The sequence below is a fragment of the Cyprinodon variegatus genome, unplaced genomic scaffold (assembly GCF_000732505.1).
Source record: "Cyprinodon variegatus isolate N-32 unplaced genomic scaffold, C_variegatus-1.0 Scaffold441, whole genome shotgun sequence".
NCBI classification, from domain to species: domain Eukaryota; kingdom Metazoa; phylum Chordata; class Actinopteri; order Cyprinodontiformes; family Cyprinodontidae; genus Cyprinodon; species Cyprinodon variegatus.
In genome coordinates this window covers 348827-363547 of record NW_015150894.1, presented here as the reverse complement: position 1 = coordinate 363547, position 14721 = coordinate 348827, and positions in this window count along the sequence as shown.

Sequence of the window (14721 nt, the reverse complement as noted above, 5' to 3'; positions counted from 1 at the left end):
ATATATATATATATATATATATATATATATATATATATATATATATATATATATATATACATAATAGGCAGAGTATATAAAGGAAAAATAGAAATCCACTAATCACTTTAGATATTTTTGCGTCCTAACTGTGTCGAAACAGCTTACAAGTACATAAAATATGACAACTGGTCTGTAAATGTTATATTCTTGCAGTTGTTACCACATCAGAACACTTCTATTCCCTTCCAATCAACATGAACGCTGTGGGAAATTACAAAGGCATGCCCAGGTGGAGCTAGCTGCTGCTGGGGATAGCAAGGGGTGGCTTTGTCGCCAGTATTCAGGGGTCTACAGTTTGGAAAAACTACAGAATATCTAAAGGCTGGATCATAATTCTGATCAATTGGCAGCATATAGGACATTTTTGAGGGGTATTTTCTTGCAAAATAAAATCTTAAAACTACAGTTTTCCAACTCATCGCTGCAAAGACACTCTCTCCATTGCATCTAGAATTCCCAATACACAAGAGACTAGCAAAGTCCATCAGAAACACCTGTACACACTTTGGTCAATGCACATCAAAAATGTAAAATCTGCTCTCCATCCAAGTTAGGTTATTGGACATCTTTTTAATGCTCAAAATATAGTAGCAGCTTAAGAGTACGTCGAGGCAGCCTAGGAAAGTAACTCATTCAGGCGAGGCTGCTGTCTAGTGGTCAGATTAGGGCATCTTCAGATGGCCAGTTTTCCAGCTTGAATGCTGCAGAATGCCAGTGTGGCTTTTCAAACAAGAGCCCCAGAATGCTCCCAGGCACTGACCCTGCAGCCTACTGTCTCTTTAATGGGCTACCTGCATCCCTGATTGAGCAGTACATGTTCTATACATTTTAAAGTAAACTTTTTCTATTGACAAATAAAGATTATAATATATTCCAGGACTAGTATCTGCAATTTCTTTCCGTTAGTTCCAGTCCAAATTCCATGACCGCAGGTTAGAAGGAACAAAAATAGACCAGTAAAGAAATTGCTTTCTTGGTTGACTAAGTAATTTTTTTTAACATGACTAACTGAAGCAGTATGTGATACATTCCTACCATTAGTCATTAGCAAGACAATAATATGTATGAAACTCCTTGTTATGATTCTACCCTGACTGATCACTGGTGCTTACATTTTGCTTTGCTCCTCACTGCCAAGCTGAGTGCTATTTTTTTCCCACCAGGCCAACCATCCCCACTCCCAACCAGGGCAACTCATTTCACCTTGTCTCCTGGCTTTTTATGCCTCCACTGGTGATCTAGTCAACATATTTTGTGAAAGCTTAGATTATCCAGTGTTCTCTCTTTGCCTGCCTGATCACCTCTTGTTCTGTTCCTGCATTTCTCCCCCTTGCCTTGCCTGCATTGGATTCAATTATTTTTTAAAGTTCTGGACTTTGACCCTTTTCCCATTCACTGACTACTCACCTCAGTCTCACCCCTTCTGATCTGTTTGCCCATTTTGTTTGTTTATTTTGCCATGACGAAAGCCTGTCATTACACTTCTCCTCTTTAGAGAGGGACAAACTAAAGCTCCTTCAGGATGAGTTGAAATCAGGCCTAACCAGGACTTCCTCTCCCTTCAAAGTTATCCCAATATTGCATGTGATAAAAACCCTGCTCATGCTTAGGGACTCCATAAAGAACCACTATGTTGTGAAAACCATTTGCTCTCCTAGCCAAATAACTAAAACAGGGTTTTATTCACTTGAAAGACTATAGGTGTAAAAATATAAGCATACTGACCGTTTCTATTAACAATTGTGAAAGATGGGTCGCTAGTAGGAGCTTAGGGAATGCCATAATGGTACTGTGGAAGAGTGTCACCCCTTTAAACAGTCATAAAATTTCCTTGTCAAGCTGCTCACTGGGTATTAGAAAAAAAGTTGAAACGATCTAGAATAATAACTTAGTCATGAAGTGGTGGGCCTCCTAAGCTGAAAGAGCAGAGGCTAAGGAGACTGACAAGTAAAGTGTGCAGGGGTCTATAACTCTATGCTACACAGAAGGTAGAGAGCTTCACTGAATGGGTTTCGTCGGCCAAGTAGTCGGATCCAAGCCATTCATTGACACGTGCAATATAATGTGTGGGTGCATTTGTCTAAAGCATGCCCCCACTGTACTTTAAGGCAGTGGAGGGGCATTCTTTTGAGTAAGAGTCTCCATGGTGATCTGATAGATAAGTCAGGGTTTGGAAGTTACCTGAAGAACAGTAGATGTTCCATATTATTGTACCATATGTGAAGTTTGCTGTATGCTGTGGGGTTGTTTTGCTTTCCAGGACTTCAGCTTAGCTTCCTCATCCAAGTGAAAGGAAATCTGATTGATTCAGCATATCAAGAGATTCTGGACAATTTATTGCTCCCACATCAATGGTAAAAGGTTGAAGACTGTCCTTTTCTCTTTCAGCATTAATTTGCACCATCGCACACAGCAAGTTCCATAAATACATGGATGCAAGATTTTAGGGGGAATGAGCACATCTTTGTACGCATCAAGTTCCATAAATACATGGATGCAAGTGTTAAGGGGGAAGGAGTGCAACTTGCCTGTACAAAGTCCTAAACTCAACCCCATATAAAACTTTGGGATGAATTAGCGCACAGACTTTGAGCCATTCTTTATAGCAATGTGTCAGTCTTGATCTATCATATGTGCTCTTAAACTATGCCCACAGCCTCCCTAAAAGAGATGAAGCTGTTACAGTAGCAAAGAGTGAACTAACGTCATCCTTAACTCTACGGATTGATGTCACTTGAATTCATATTTAAGTAAAGGCAGGTAAGCAACATTTGTGGCAATATAGTGCATGTATGTTTCTCAAATGAGATACATGCTAATGCTTCACCTAAAAATGTAAATGCCATACTTTTGCAGATTTTATTTCATTTCCTTTTAGTCATTTTCTAATATGATTCCATAGGGTTTAGAAGACAAACCTTAAATTCCTAGTGGGGTAACAATATAAAATTACTTACTGGGGAACACACAGCCCAGTCTTTCCAGGGAATACTGGTTAGTTGCCTGGGAAACAAAAGGGAAAAAAATAGGAACTAAAAGGTTAGCAAGGAAACAAAAGTGGAACAAATCAGGAGCTAATAGATAGTTAATCAATACTAATTGGGGAATACTGAGTCCTGGCATTTAGGGGACTCTGGCTATAAGAGTCTGGAGTAAATGTGTTATAAACTGATTACTTTGACAGTGAAAATGTATAGCCAAAAAACAGAAGTATAGGCCTCCAGAAGTCCAAATCAGGTCAGACTTAGCTGGTGTGTGAGGGAGAGCAAGCGTGACACTGCAAGCCACATCTCAGCCTGCCAAAAATCACATTTCCCCTCTACTGTATAGCTGGTTTACATTACGTCTAGCGCATGCATGGGGAAGCTGAGGTCCACCCACTTCACATTTCATTACCATCAAATGCACAAACTACCAAACAGCCATGCCAACCTCGTTTCTCCTGTGTGTTTCTACACTTAATATAAATGGCAACTTTAAAAATGGGTTCCATGCTTGGGTGAGCAACAGTGGGAAGGAGAGGCAAAAAAAAACCCTCATCTGAAGCAATTAGATGCTTTAAAAAAAAGGAAAATCTGTTGTTTGGACTTAAAAACATGCAGTTACTCAAAATACAGTATGTAGAAAAGACATGACTGTATTGCTTCCCTTTCATTTGTTATGGTTTAAGAGCCGGACCATAACAATGACAAATACAGAAACATATCTTTTTCTGAATATATCAATATTATAAAGCCTGCAACTCACGCTATAATTGTACACTTATTGGCAACTGCATTAGTTACTAAAGATGGTGAAATACCCATGCCACGGACCCTACCTACTGAATGCTGGTATGATCATCTCAGAAATTCCTGATCAAATTAGATTTCCATAACTCTGGTTTACAGAAAATTGTGTGAAAATGAGACAATACCCTTGGAAGGTAGTTGTGTTGATAAAAATATGTTGTTAGAGATTAGAGGTAAAAAGGCTTAGGGGAGATTAGATAAGGGACAAATTTAAGCTATCCACAAATAAGATATCCACAAAAGAAACACTTAAGAGTAAAGATTTAACCATCTGAAGCAAGAGAAGTTGTATTAGGCATTACGTCATGTCTAGCGCAAAACCCACTACTGTGCTGCCACACAGCTAAAGAAAGAATGAAGAAGTGGTTTGTAAATAATGAACACAGAAGAAGGAGCTATAGAATGGACTGGGGTAAGAGGAGCAACAAGACGTAAAACAGAGCAGCAACTTTGAAAAGGGCCGATAGTTTTCTGTGTTGATGGATGCATGTTATCGGCAGCGAGGGCTGGTCTGACTTGCATATGAAAACACATCAGTTTGTAGATAGTATTTTTCTGGGAGGATTGTGAGGAAGACAACTGATGGGGTGGCTTATCCACGCTTTGAGCTGTTCTCAAATGTGGTTGGTTTCGTAGCCACTTCATTGTGATGCAACCCCCAAAACTGGGAGATTTTTGCATTGCAAAAGTTTTTTCTCATGGAGAACTACTCATTAAAATATTGTGATAATAGAGAAAAAAAGGACAAAGATGAGACTTCCTGATTATGTCTATCCAAACATGTAGTCTCTTCTGATTACTTCTTCCAGAATTTCAACTTCTGATTACTTCTTCCAGCCATTTCAAAAAGCGTAGATAATCTCAATCTAGTTTATTTAAGTTGACAGTGCCTCTGCTGTACTCTAATTGCCTATTTTATCACTCCAGGAGTGCATCTAGAGCACTTTGGCATGTGGTTGAAGTTTGAGTCTTCTTAGTCTGTAGAAGCTGAGTGATGCTTCTCTGGCAAAATGTACCGACATTTTTGAGAAATGTTTTTGATACCATGTTAAATCCATCACACACATTTTTAAGGCAATTCCAATGTTCTAACTGGTTAAGCCTGACCAAGGTACACCTAATTAAGTATGCTGCGATCCGTATGTTTCATGTTTCAACCAGTTTTTGAGTAATTGTCAAAGGAATAACAAGAAAGAGTTTAAATAAATACTCACTTCCTTCTGCTTTATGGTTTTCACAGTGGTTTTCCTAACATTTCCATTCAAATATCCAGAGTTACACGATACAAAAACATCAGTGCAATAACGTGACTAAGTGGAATTGATCAGTGGTTTGGCTGCTTAAAAGACAGATTGCCTTTACCTGCCAGGAGCTCAGAACAAATTTCCATACAACTTCCATTTCTCCGATCCACCGTTCCTTTCAAAACGTTTGACTTTACCGAATCAGAAACACTATTACTACTCTGTAACCAATGCTTTCTTTTTTCAAACATAGACCTCTTAATACCATAGCTATATTTCAAACTCCATTAAGACTGTGACATTCTTCTCAATTTCTCTTTCTCTTCCAGCCCATATGGATCAGATTAAACACACTTTGGTTTGGCCGGCTTTCAGAATGTCACAGGACATTTATCTTTATTCCCTTCTTCCTATCTTTACCTTACAGAGAAATGGCTTTGACAGATGTGCTCTATGCATACTCATCTACCTTCTGCACATTACTGGCATGGTTTTCTGGCTATCGCGTCGCTCCCTGCCAGTGGCTCACATAGCCTTCCTTATGTAAAATATATCATTTCATGAAGTGTATGAACATTTAGATGTTTTATCTTCCTAATTAGAAATGTTAGCAAAAGTGAGGCAACGAGAGTCAACTCACTCGTGCATCAATGCCCAGCACTGATTACTTATAAACCTATGTTGACTACTGCACAAGAGCTTAAAGGGAAATGAAAAATACAATATGCCCTATAAATACAAGTCTATTTCTGCTCCTGTCTCTGCTGGAAAGTAGTGACTCAACCAGCAGTAACTTCTTTAAAGCTTTTTGTTGACACCACCTCTGGCTTACAGTTTGTTTTCTGCACCTAGCTGAAGCATGAATTTCATGAAAGTACCTTAAGATATACTGGAACATCAATAGAAACTCCAGAAATAGAATGTTCAGAACGTTTGATGATCAGATAATAGCACGCAGGAAAGGTGCCAAAGCACAAAGGTGTTTTTTAGTCAAATCCCTGCTGTAATTTCTTGTTCTAACATTCTTTATGCAACATATTGACCTCCTTTTCTGCATACACTTTGAGGTAACCACTGTAGATACAAAACTTTAACAAAAATATAGTAATAATGCACAGCAAGTTTAGAAGAAATTTTACTTGAGAAGTCAGTGGAGGCAATGGCAGCTATTCAAAAGAATTTTCCAATTAAAAATGTAGCTACTTTACTCACTAATGTAACTTTATGTACCTTCCAAAAGTATTCACATGCTTTAGTTTTATAACACTACACCAATAAAAGTTCAACAAATAGTACAGGGATTGATGGTGTTTGAAAAATGGGAATTTTGCTCAGTTTGGTATTTTTGGCCCAGCTACGGAGTGAAATATTTTCCCATTCTTTGGTGCATTTTTACTCTACCTTAACCAGATTATGGAGATGTCAAATAACTAAGTACTTATACCTTGTTACTTTATTTTAAGTAGAAATGTTGGTTATTTATACTCTATTGGAGTAAAATTTTCAACAGCTTTTTAATTCTATTCCTTACATTTTTATGCTGTTATCTGTACTTTACACACCTTATTAAAAAAAATAAATAAACTACCAACTTCTATCTTATTTCAACTAGAATAATTTTGCTACTGTCAAGGCTCAGAGCAGAAGGATCCAGTATTTAAGGCGGACAAACAGATTTCTCAAAACGTTTATTGGAAATGGAACCAGAGTGAGCAGCGTCAGTGTCCAAGGTAGGAATCTCACAGGAGGATAAACAGGTTAGTGACAATATATTTACAAGTGGATGATAACAAATGTGTGAGTCACTAACCTGGTCTTATAGTTCAATCTGAGCCCAGAGGGTGAGGTTGGTTCCATCTGGTCAGCTGCCAACATGATGCAGCGGTTGCCACCCAGAGAGTCCCAGAGGCAGATGTATTAGAGGACTGAGGACAGCAAGGAGATGAGAACTGAGCAGAGGAAGGAAGGCAGGATAATCCAGAGGGCGAAGCCACAGCCAGTGTCTGTGATATGCTCTGTTGTCAGAGCCAGGAGTTCAGAGATCCAGTGAGGTGCCGAGGGAGAATCCAGAATGGAGTTGGGTAACACTTTCAGGTATGATACAGAGATAGGCAGAGACCTGACAGAAGGCAGAAGACAGGTCAGGCTAACAGATTAGAACAGGGAACAAGAAGGCTCAGAGGTCCAGAGACAGAATGAGTCTGGATCAGGCAATCAGAATACAGGTACACTAGAATACTTCTCACCAACGCCTCGAAAGTGATCTGGCACTGATGACTGGTCTGAAGGCTGGTTAAAAACTGATAGGTGCAGGTGGATCAGATGAGCAAGTAATGGGAACTGGGCGGAGCTAAGCAGGTGTGTGAAATGAATAATCAGAGCAGACATCAGTGCCAAGATCATGAACTGGAAGAAGCAACAGGTTTGACCCAGGACACATGAAAAGAATGTGATGTGAAGATGTATCTTCATAGAAAGAGGGACCTGGAAGCGGATGGCAACTGGGTTCACCACCTTAGCAATATGGAACATCCCAATGAACCAAGGTGCTAGCTGCCTTTCTTCTGTGACGTCAGAATACGAGGAAACTGCATACACCGTCAACTGAAGATTTGAAGTTAGGCTTCAAATAAAATCCTAATTTGGAACGTAATGAGGTTTAGATACTATCTTTTAATACTTTCTTCGTTATATTTCCCAAGATTTAATTAAATTCCCTCTGGATTGCCTTGTATGTTTATGGTCAGCTATAGAATAATAATTAATCTGTCATTTGATGGTGAAATAAAAGTTGGAAGAATGCATTCAAATTTGAAATATATCTTTTTGTATTGAAAATATATTTGATTTAACATCTGCAACAACTATATAGACTGTTTTGATTGAGAACAGATCCCTGCAGGTTGGATATTTCCTGCTTCCCAACACAGATTAAATGTTACAGACTTGAGAGCAGATGGGAAGCTTGTGAAATGATTTAAAAACAGTTTAAGGAAAATGCTTTGCAGCTGCCAAATAAGTGCCTCTTGTGATATTTCTGCTCTCGAGGTTTATACAAACTCCAGACATGTTCTTTAGCAGATATATCCTTTGCAGGGCTTGCTTTAGCAAGACACAAAAGAAATCACAAAACTCAGAAGAGCATCTGGGTCAAGTCTCATAAGTTTGCCAATATCTGACCTCGACCAGCGTCTAGACAAGCGCAAAGACAGAGAAACACAACCTGAGTTCACCAAATCAGATGCGGTGACCCTGCCTGCCTCCACTCCACTTATATAAGGAAGGATTACACAAGTTTAAAAAAAAAAGAAGGAACAGACGGAAATAGCCCAGTGAATCTCTCAGAGTATTTGATTAAGTCTGAAATAAAGTACATGGAAGCAGAGCAATGTTTGAAAAGAAGGCTGTGCATGGCTCTGTAAGTCAAACACAAAACTGTAAAAAAGGAGGGAAAGAAGACAGGAGAGGTTGCACAAAACAGCCCCAATTCAGATTTATCACCTTGATGCACCTTTAAAGTGTAAACTGTTTGGGCTGCTGCAAATTTTCATTTTATACAACTACTCTGGCAGCAACTTTTCTGATAAAAGTCCTGGCTGTCAAGTTAATGCACTGAATTATTTTAAAGTGAGAACAGAGGGGGAGTGAGAAGAAGCTGCAGACAGGGACATGAAGAAGAGGAGGAGGAGGAGGTGTGGGCTTGACTAAAACAGCAGAAGGACTGCTGGAGCTGCTTCCACACTTCAAGGGCTTTAGTGACAGGGAAGCTGCTCCACTCAGCACCGTCAGCAGTTTTTGCTCATGCATGCAGTGTGTGTGTGTATGTGTGTCGATCCTTTGGGAATAAAAACTCCCCATGTTGTTGTTCCATAAAGCAAGGACACTTTGCAACATTAGGTGCAAAAGGACAAGCGCACATATGCTGTACACCCAAGTACATCGAGAACCTGCATGAACAGATGATTATGGCAGTGATTCAATTCAGAGCTTGTGGTGAATCTATAACTGCCGCGTTAATGCCCTCATACAGAAATTTTACTCACATTATCATTTTCCTTTTAGCATCATCAAATTTATTGAAATATTTATGGTTGATTGCTAAATAATTCATCCTCCCTCTGTAAAAAGAATTCATATGTAACTAGACATGATTAATATTTATCACTTGCACTATCTGTTTTAGAGTTCCTTAAAAAGCTATTTTGGGCTTTTTTAATTATTGAAAAAAGGATTTTTAATAGTTCCAAAAGATAATAAGGTACTTTTTTATATCACATGCAGCTTTAGTTATCCAACTTGTTGAAACGCACCTGATTGCTTTAAATAAAAATAAAAAAAACTCTTCTTACTGAACATATTTTGAATTCAAAAAACGTGTGTGTCAGTTGGCATGTTTAATTCTGTCCGAATAGTGCTGGCAGTAAGGAAGAAATAGGAAGAGGAGTTTGTATGCTTCTTATCATAATTCCTTTAGCATAGGGAGCTTGTAATATCCCTCACTCGCTATAAAGAGCTACAATCTTTTAGATGATATAAGCACAGCCCACATCAATAATAATAATAATAATAATACATTACTTAACATCTGATATATAAACACATTTAGTTTGTGTAATGGAGAGATTTGGACATTAATTAAGTCTGTTCTGAGTCAACTCAGCAGTCTGGAGGCTCCTTTCTTACCCCTGATAGAGTTCTTACTGTTGACCTTTAGGAGCAGGAGCTAGAGGCTACATTTTGATGAGTTCCAATGCTCATCAAGTATTGACGAGTAGTCAGATACTTTGGTATGTTTGGTGCCGAACCGCAGGCTCACCAAGATGAATTAGAAAAGTTGTCCTTGAGATTGATTACTCACAAATTTCAGCTTTATTTGACAAGTAAGAAATATTTTGAAAAAAAATTAATGTTTTGATATTTATTGATAGTGGGCCGTTATTGTTCTGCATTAATGCCAGACACTTATTGGGCAATAAAAGAAATATTGTTGTTAATCTATTCTCAAACTTGGGTTCTATACTAAGTAAACTATGATGACTTTCAGCTTGATATTTTAACTGGCGCGGATGAATATCCGGGTCTTTGGACCTGTGTGGGCGTACTGTAAAATTACCACATTGAGCGTGACGTGCTGACATGGATTCAGCTAGAAAGCTTTAGGTAGCACACACATATCATGAATGCCTTTGACAGAATTCAAATGAGCCATTTTAATTTAGATTAATCTAGATTAATTCCAAGATTACAGTGAGATTAATCTAGATTTTAAAAAAATTATCTATGCCCACCACTAACAGACTGAACTAGGGTTTAATGTGCATTATATTAATTTGGGTATGACTGTCATGAACACTGGGTTACTTAACTTAATCCCTGGTTCTTTGATAACAAGCCATGCGTGATTGGAATCCCAATCCAGGCTTCAGGTGGACTCTGACATCCCAACTCATAGCACTGAGTGCGCTAGTGATGGCTGGACCACATCCAGCCTGTAAAACCTCCCAAATGTGTGCGGTGTAGCCCAGCTCGCTCCAGCACAGATGTCCTGAACCGACACACCACGGAATAAAGCCTAAGAGGTGGCCATGCACGTAGTACAATGGGCCCTCACCCCTTATGGTAACCCTGGATGCTACTGACCCCAGCAGCACGCTCACTGTGAGAACCGTTGGGTCTTTCCATGGCTGAAGAGCCGCCACACATGCTTGTGTTACTTTTACCCTGCGGCACAGATGACGGCGGGGACAGGGTCGTAGAGCTGATACCGACCGTTGAAAGTCCCTCATCATCAGAAGCCCCAGATGGACAACCGAAATCACGGACGCCATGGGACCGAGGAGCCACAGGCATAGTCTGAATGAAATTACGTTTCCCAGCTGAAATCTGAACTGAGTGAATGATAGTGTTTCACCCTCTGATGTGATGACAGAGGGAGTTTGCCCTGAGACCTAAATACAGAATACAGATACAGCTCATTTCTCTCATGCAAGCTGGAAAGGGTGGTAAAAGCTGCTTTGCTGATGGTAAAGCAGATAGAAGCCTTTTGCCATCATACAGGTCCCGTTCTGCTCCTTCTGAATCCTGAGCTGCTAGGGTAGTCCTCCTCCATCATGTCAGCCCAGCTCTTAAAAACTTGCGGCTGGTGGTTTGCACCCACCTCCGCAACAGCTGAAGGTGAGGAGGCATGGGTCCTGGCTGTTAATGCCAGCAACCCTCAACCGCCTCTCCAGCATCTTTTCCTGCATCGACGCACAGTGCAGGCATCCCTGAGGGTCAGCCAACAATGTCTGAGCGTGTTTAGCGCCATTGCATGCAATGCACATGCGTCCCAACCCGAGATAGATGACCCGCATGACGCTGGGCAGGGGCGGGATACAACCTCCTTAACTTTTGGTTCCGAACCTTTGGCAGGGGTAGGAGCTGCAGCACTGATTTCAATTATGTTTTTCCTTATGAAATGCCTAAGAGTCGTTAAACCAGTCCAAGTTAGACTGAGTGCAGTGAGGGAGCTTAGCTGTAGTCTTCACATGAGAAGAATGCAAGAATGAGGCTGGTAGGTCGGCCATTATAAAGGTTGGTGGGTGGAAGCACGGGCACTGCTCAACCTGTCTGTCACAGACAGACGCAATGTCATTGGAGCTTCCATAGTTAGTCACGCCAAAGCGATTCCCATAGTGAAACACTGAGCAAAGTTGGAAAAACAACCTCTGTGCTGGCTGGATTTTGCGTGTACAGTTTAACTTTAATTAATTCCAAACTATTTAGTTAGTAGTCTCCTGGTCCTCAAACTGTATAACTCCTTGTTGGAGAGAAGGTCAACAATAACTATCCTCTCTGTAGACCTAATTGCTTGCTGTAGTTTGAACCTGTCCTGTTTTTTTGGATGAGCCAAAATACACAGCGATGAATAAACATAGGACAGACTAGATAATGGCAGCATAGGAGATAACCAGTAGTTCCTGTATCAGGTTTAGCTTCCCAAAGCTTCACACACATGCCTGCCTTCCAATCTTATAGAGAAGAACAAGAAAAGGCTTAACAAAAACAAAAAATTAGAAAGTCAAAAAACAAGTATTCACCAAAAACTGGATGAGTCCATTTAATTAAGCTGAATTGACTCACATCTGGGAAATTCAAAAGTTCACTGAGACTGCACGACAGTGTGAGCTGAGTGTTACCAAGCTAAAACTTGATGATGGCAGCAACATGCTGCAGGGATTTTTTTTTTTTCAATAAACAAAAAATCTGTCAGAGCTAATAGGAAGATTAAAATGTTATAATTACAGCTTAATAACAAAACAGAATATACAGCCATTTTATTCCCAGTCAGTTAATAATCTGCATGTATGTTGGTGATTTCATAGGTACATACATCTATGCACCATAATTATCAAATACCAGAATATCCCTTGAACAAGCTGCCAGTGCGAAGTAACTACTAAATTAAAAAAGAAAAAAGGTGTAACTTTTTTCAAGTACAAGAATGTGTGTGAAGCGTAAACATGTGTTGATTTCTATTCTAAACTTCATAAAGTGTCAAACTCAGGCTGGCTGGTGCTAAATGACTCCAAAGAGACCATGAAACATTTGTATCACTTAGGAATCTGAAAGAACTGAAGAAAATAAAGGCAGAGGAGAGACAGAATAAGATGGTCTTATAGTGGCATCCTGCAGTAAAGAGCAGCCATCCCTGGCTGCCACATAGGACACCCATTCACTCTGTGACAGGGTGTCACACCACATGATATATGATGGGTAATTATGGTTATGGAGGTGACATCATATCCTCTCCTACAGTTCCTCCATGTAGCCTTGGCGTGTGCACGTCTGTGCATGCATGTTTGTGTGTGCGTTCATATGTGTGCTCCTGACTAATTAGTTCTGCTGTCTGGATCCAGCAGCGACTGTCTTTGTTTTTCTACGGAACGGAAGACAAGGCATGTCACAACAACATATCTGACAGTTTCTCCAGACGTGCTATTATGCACACGCGCATACTGGAGCATGTGTTTGTTCATGTGGACTGACTGGGATTTATCTCCCACCCTGTTCTTTTTGCACCAAATGGTACCAGTTAACACCAGTCCGATTCAAACAGCTTTTTTGAAATTTAACTAATACTTCATTCAGAACAAGGTTAGGCAAAACTGAGAAACAAACCCAGGACAGCAATGTTTCTTGACAGAGTTAACCATCAGTTTACCACACTCTGAAAGTGGCAGCACACAATTATATATCCTTACTCTGCACCTAACAGCTTCTGACAGGCATGGGCATGACAAATGAGAAAATAGGAAGATTATAACATGACTCTCTCCTGCACTCATGGTAATTCATTTTCCAGTTCTAAATAAAAGCTTTAATTTAAACATGATTTGACAATCCACGGCTTAACTTTGGTTAAAAGCCAATATATATACATATATATATATACATATATATATATACATATATACCCCTTTATAACTTATGTACCCTGAAGCTGGGTTTATGGTTGGGTCTATACTAAGTAAGCCATGATGATTTTCACCTTAATATTTTTGAAATTCTAGCTCTAGAAATGAAATATCTGGGAACGACAACGAATCAGTCTTCAAACCTGTGTAGTCCTATTGTGAAGTTACCAAATCGCACATAATGTGGTGACATGGATGCAGCTGTAAAGCTGCTGGGTTTCCTTCGGGGAACTTTTATTTTTAAGAAGCTTCCCAATGGAAACCTAAACAAGACTAAAGCTGTTTGCACCTTGTGCATTGAGGAATTAAATTACTGCAAGAAATGTTCCAGTCTCAAGTACCACATAAACGCAAAGCCTCCAATGCAGCAGATAGCCAATCTAGAAGATTTCGGGCCAAGCACAGATGCAGCTCTGATTCAGTCGAATTCGACTGGACTTCCATGTTATTTTACCCCACAGAAAGTACCAATACTGGGCAGATGGGAGTGACAGGCTGGGCTCTGTGCTGGAGGTAAGGATGATTAACAGTCCTTCTACGAATAAATTAAAATGGCTTTTTTAAAACCACCTAAATACCTTATTTCTACCATTTTTGTATGTATATTTTTATCTGTGTTACATTTTAAGGGAAAAGGCTACAATTAGTCAATGATTGGCTGCCGTGTTGCAATTTCATAGAAAAATCCCAGCTCGTTTCAACTTCAGCGATTACACTCTACATGCGGTGCTGCCGTTTGCTCTGACTAGTAGCAAGAGGTGAGAAAAGAGCAGTGAATGCTCCCACCACCTAGAGTTCACTGCTAGCCTTTTCACCGCCCTTCCCTGCGTGATTTTTATAGGAATTCTAAGTGAATCCACCATGTTTGCGTTCACCATGGTGGTGAACGCACCATGACCCTAGCTGCCAGCAGAGGATAGGTCTGGGTTTGTATTTGATTAGACTAATGTTTATCTTTCTGTCTAATAGTTAAAAATTACTAAGGAGATGCTTATGTTAAAACCAGCTGCGTAAAATGTGAGAGACGCTTCAGTTATTGAATTATGTGCTTAGTGATGTGATTGAGCCACTCAAGGCTACTCATCCCAAGCAAAATTTGTAATGGGTGTCCAGTACTATACATTTTTATACAGTACTACATCTAAATATATATATATATATATATATATATATATATATATATATACA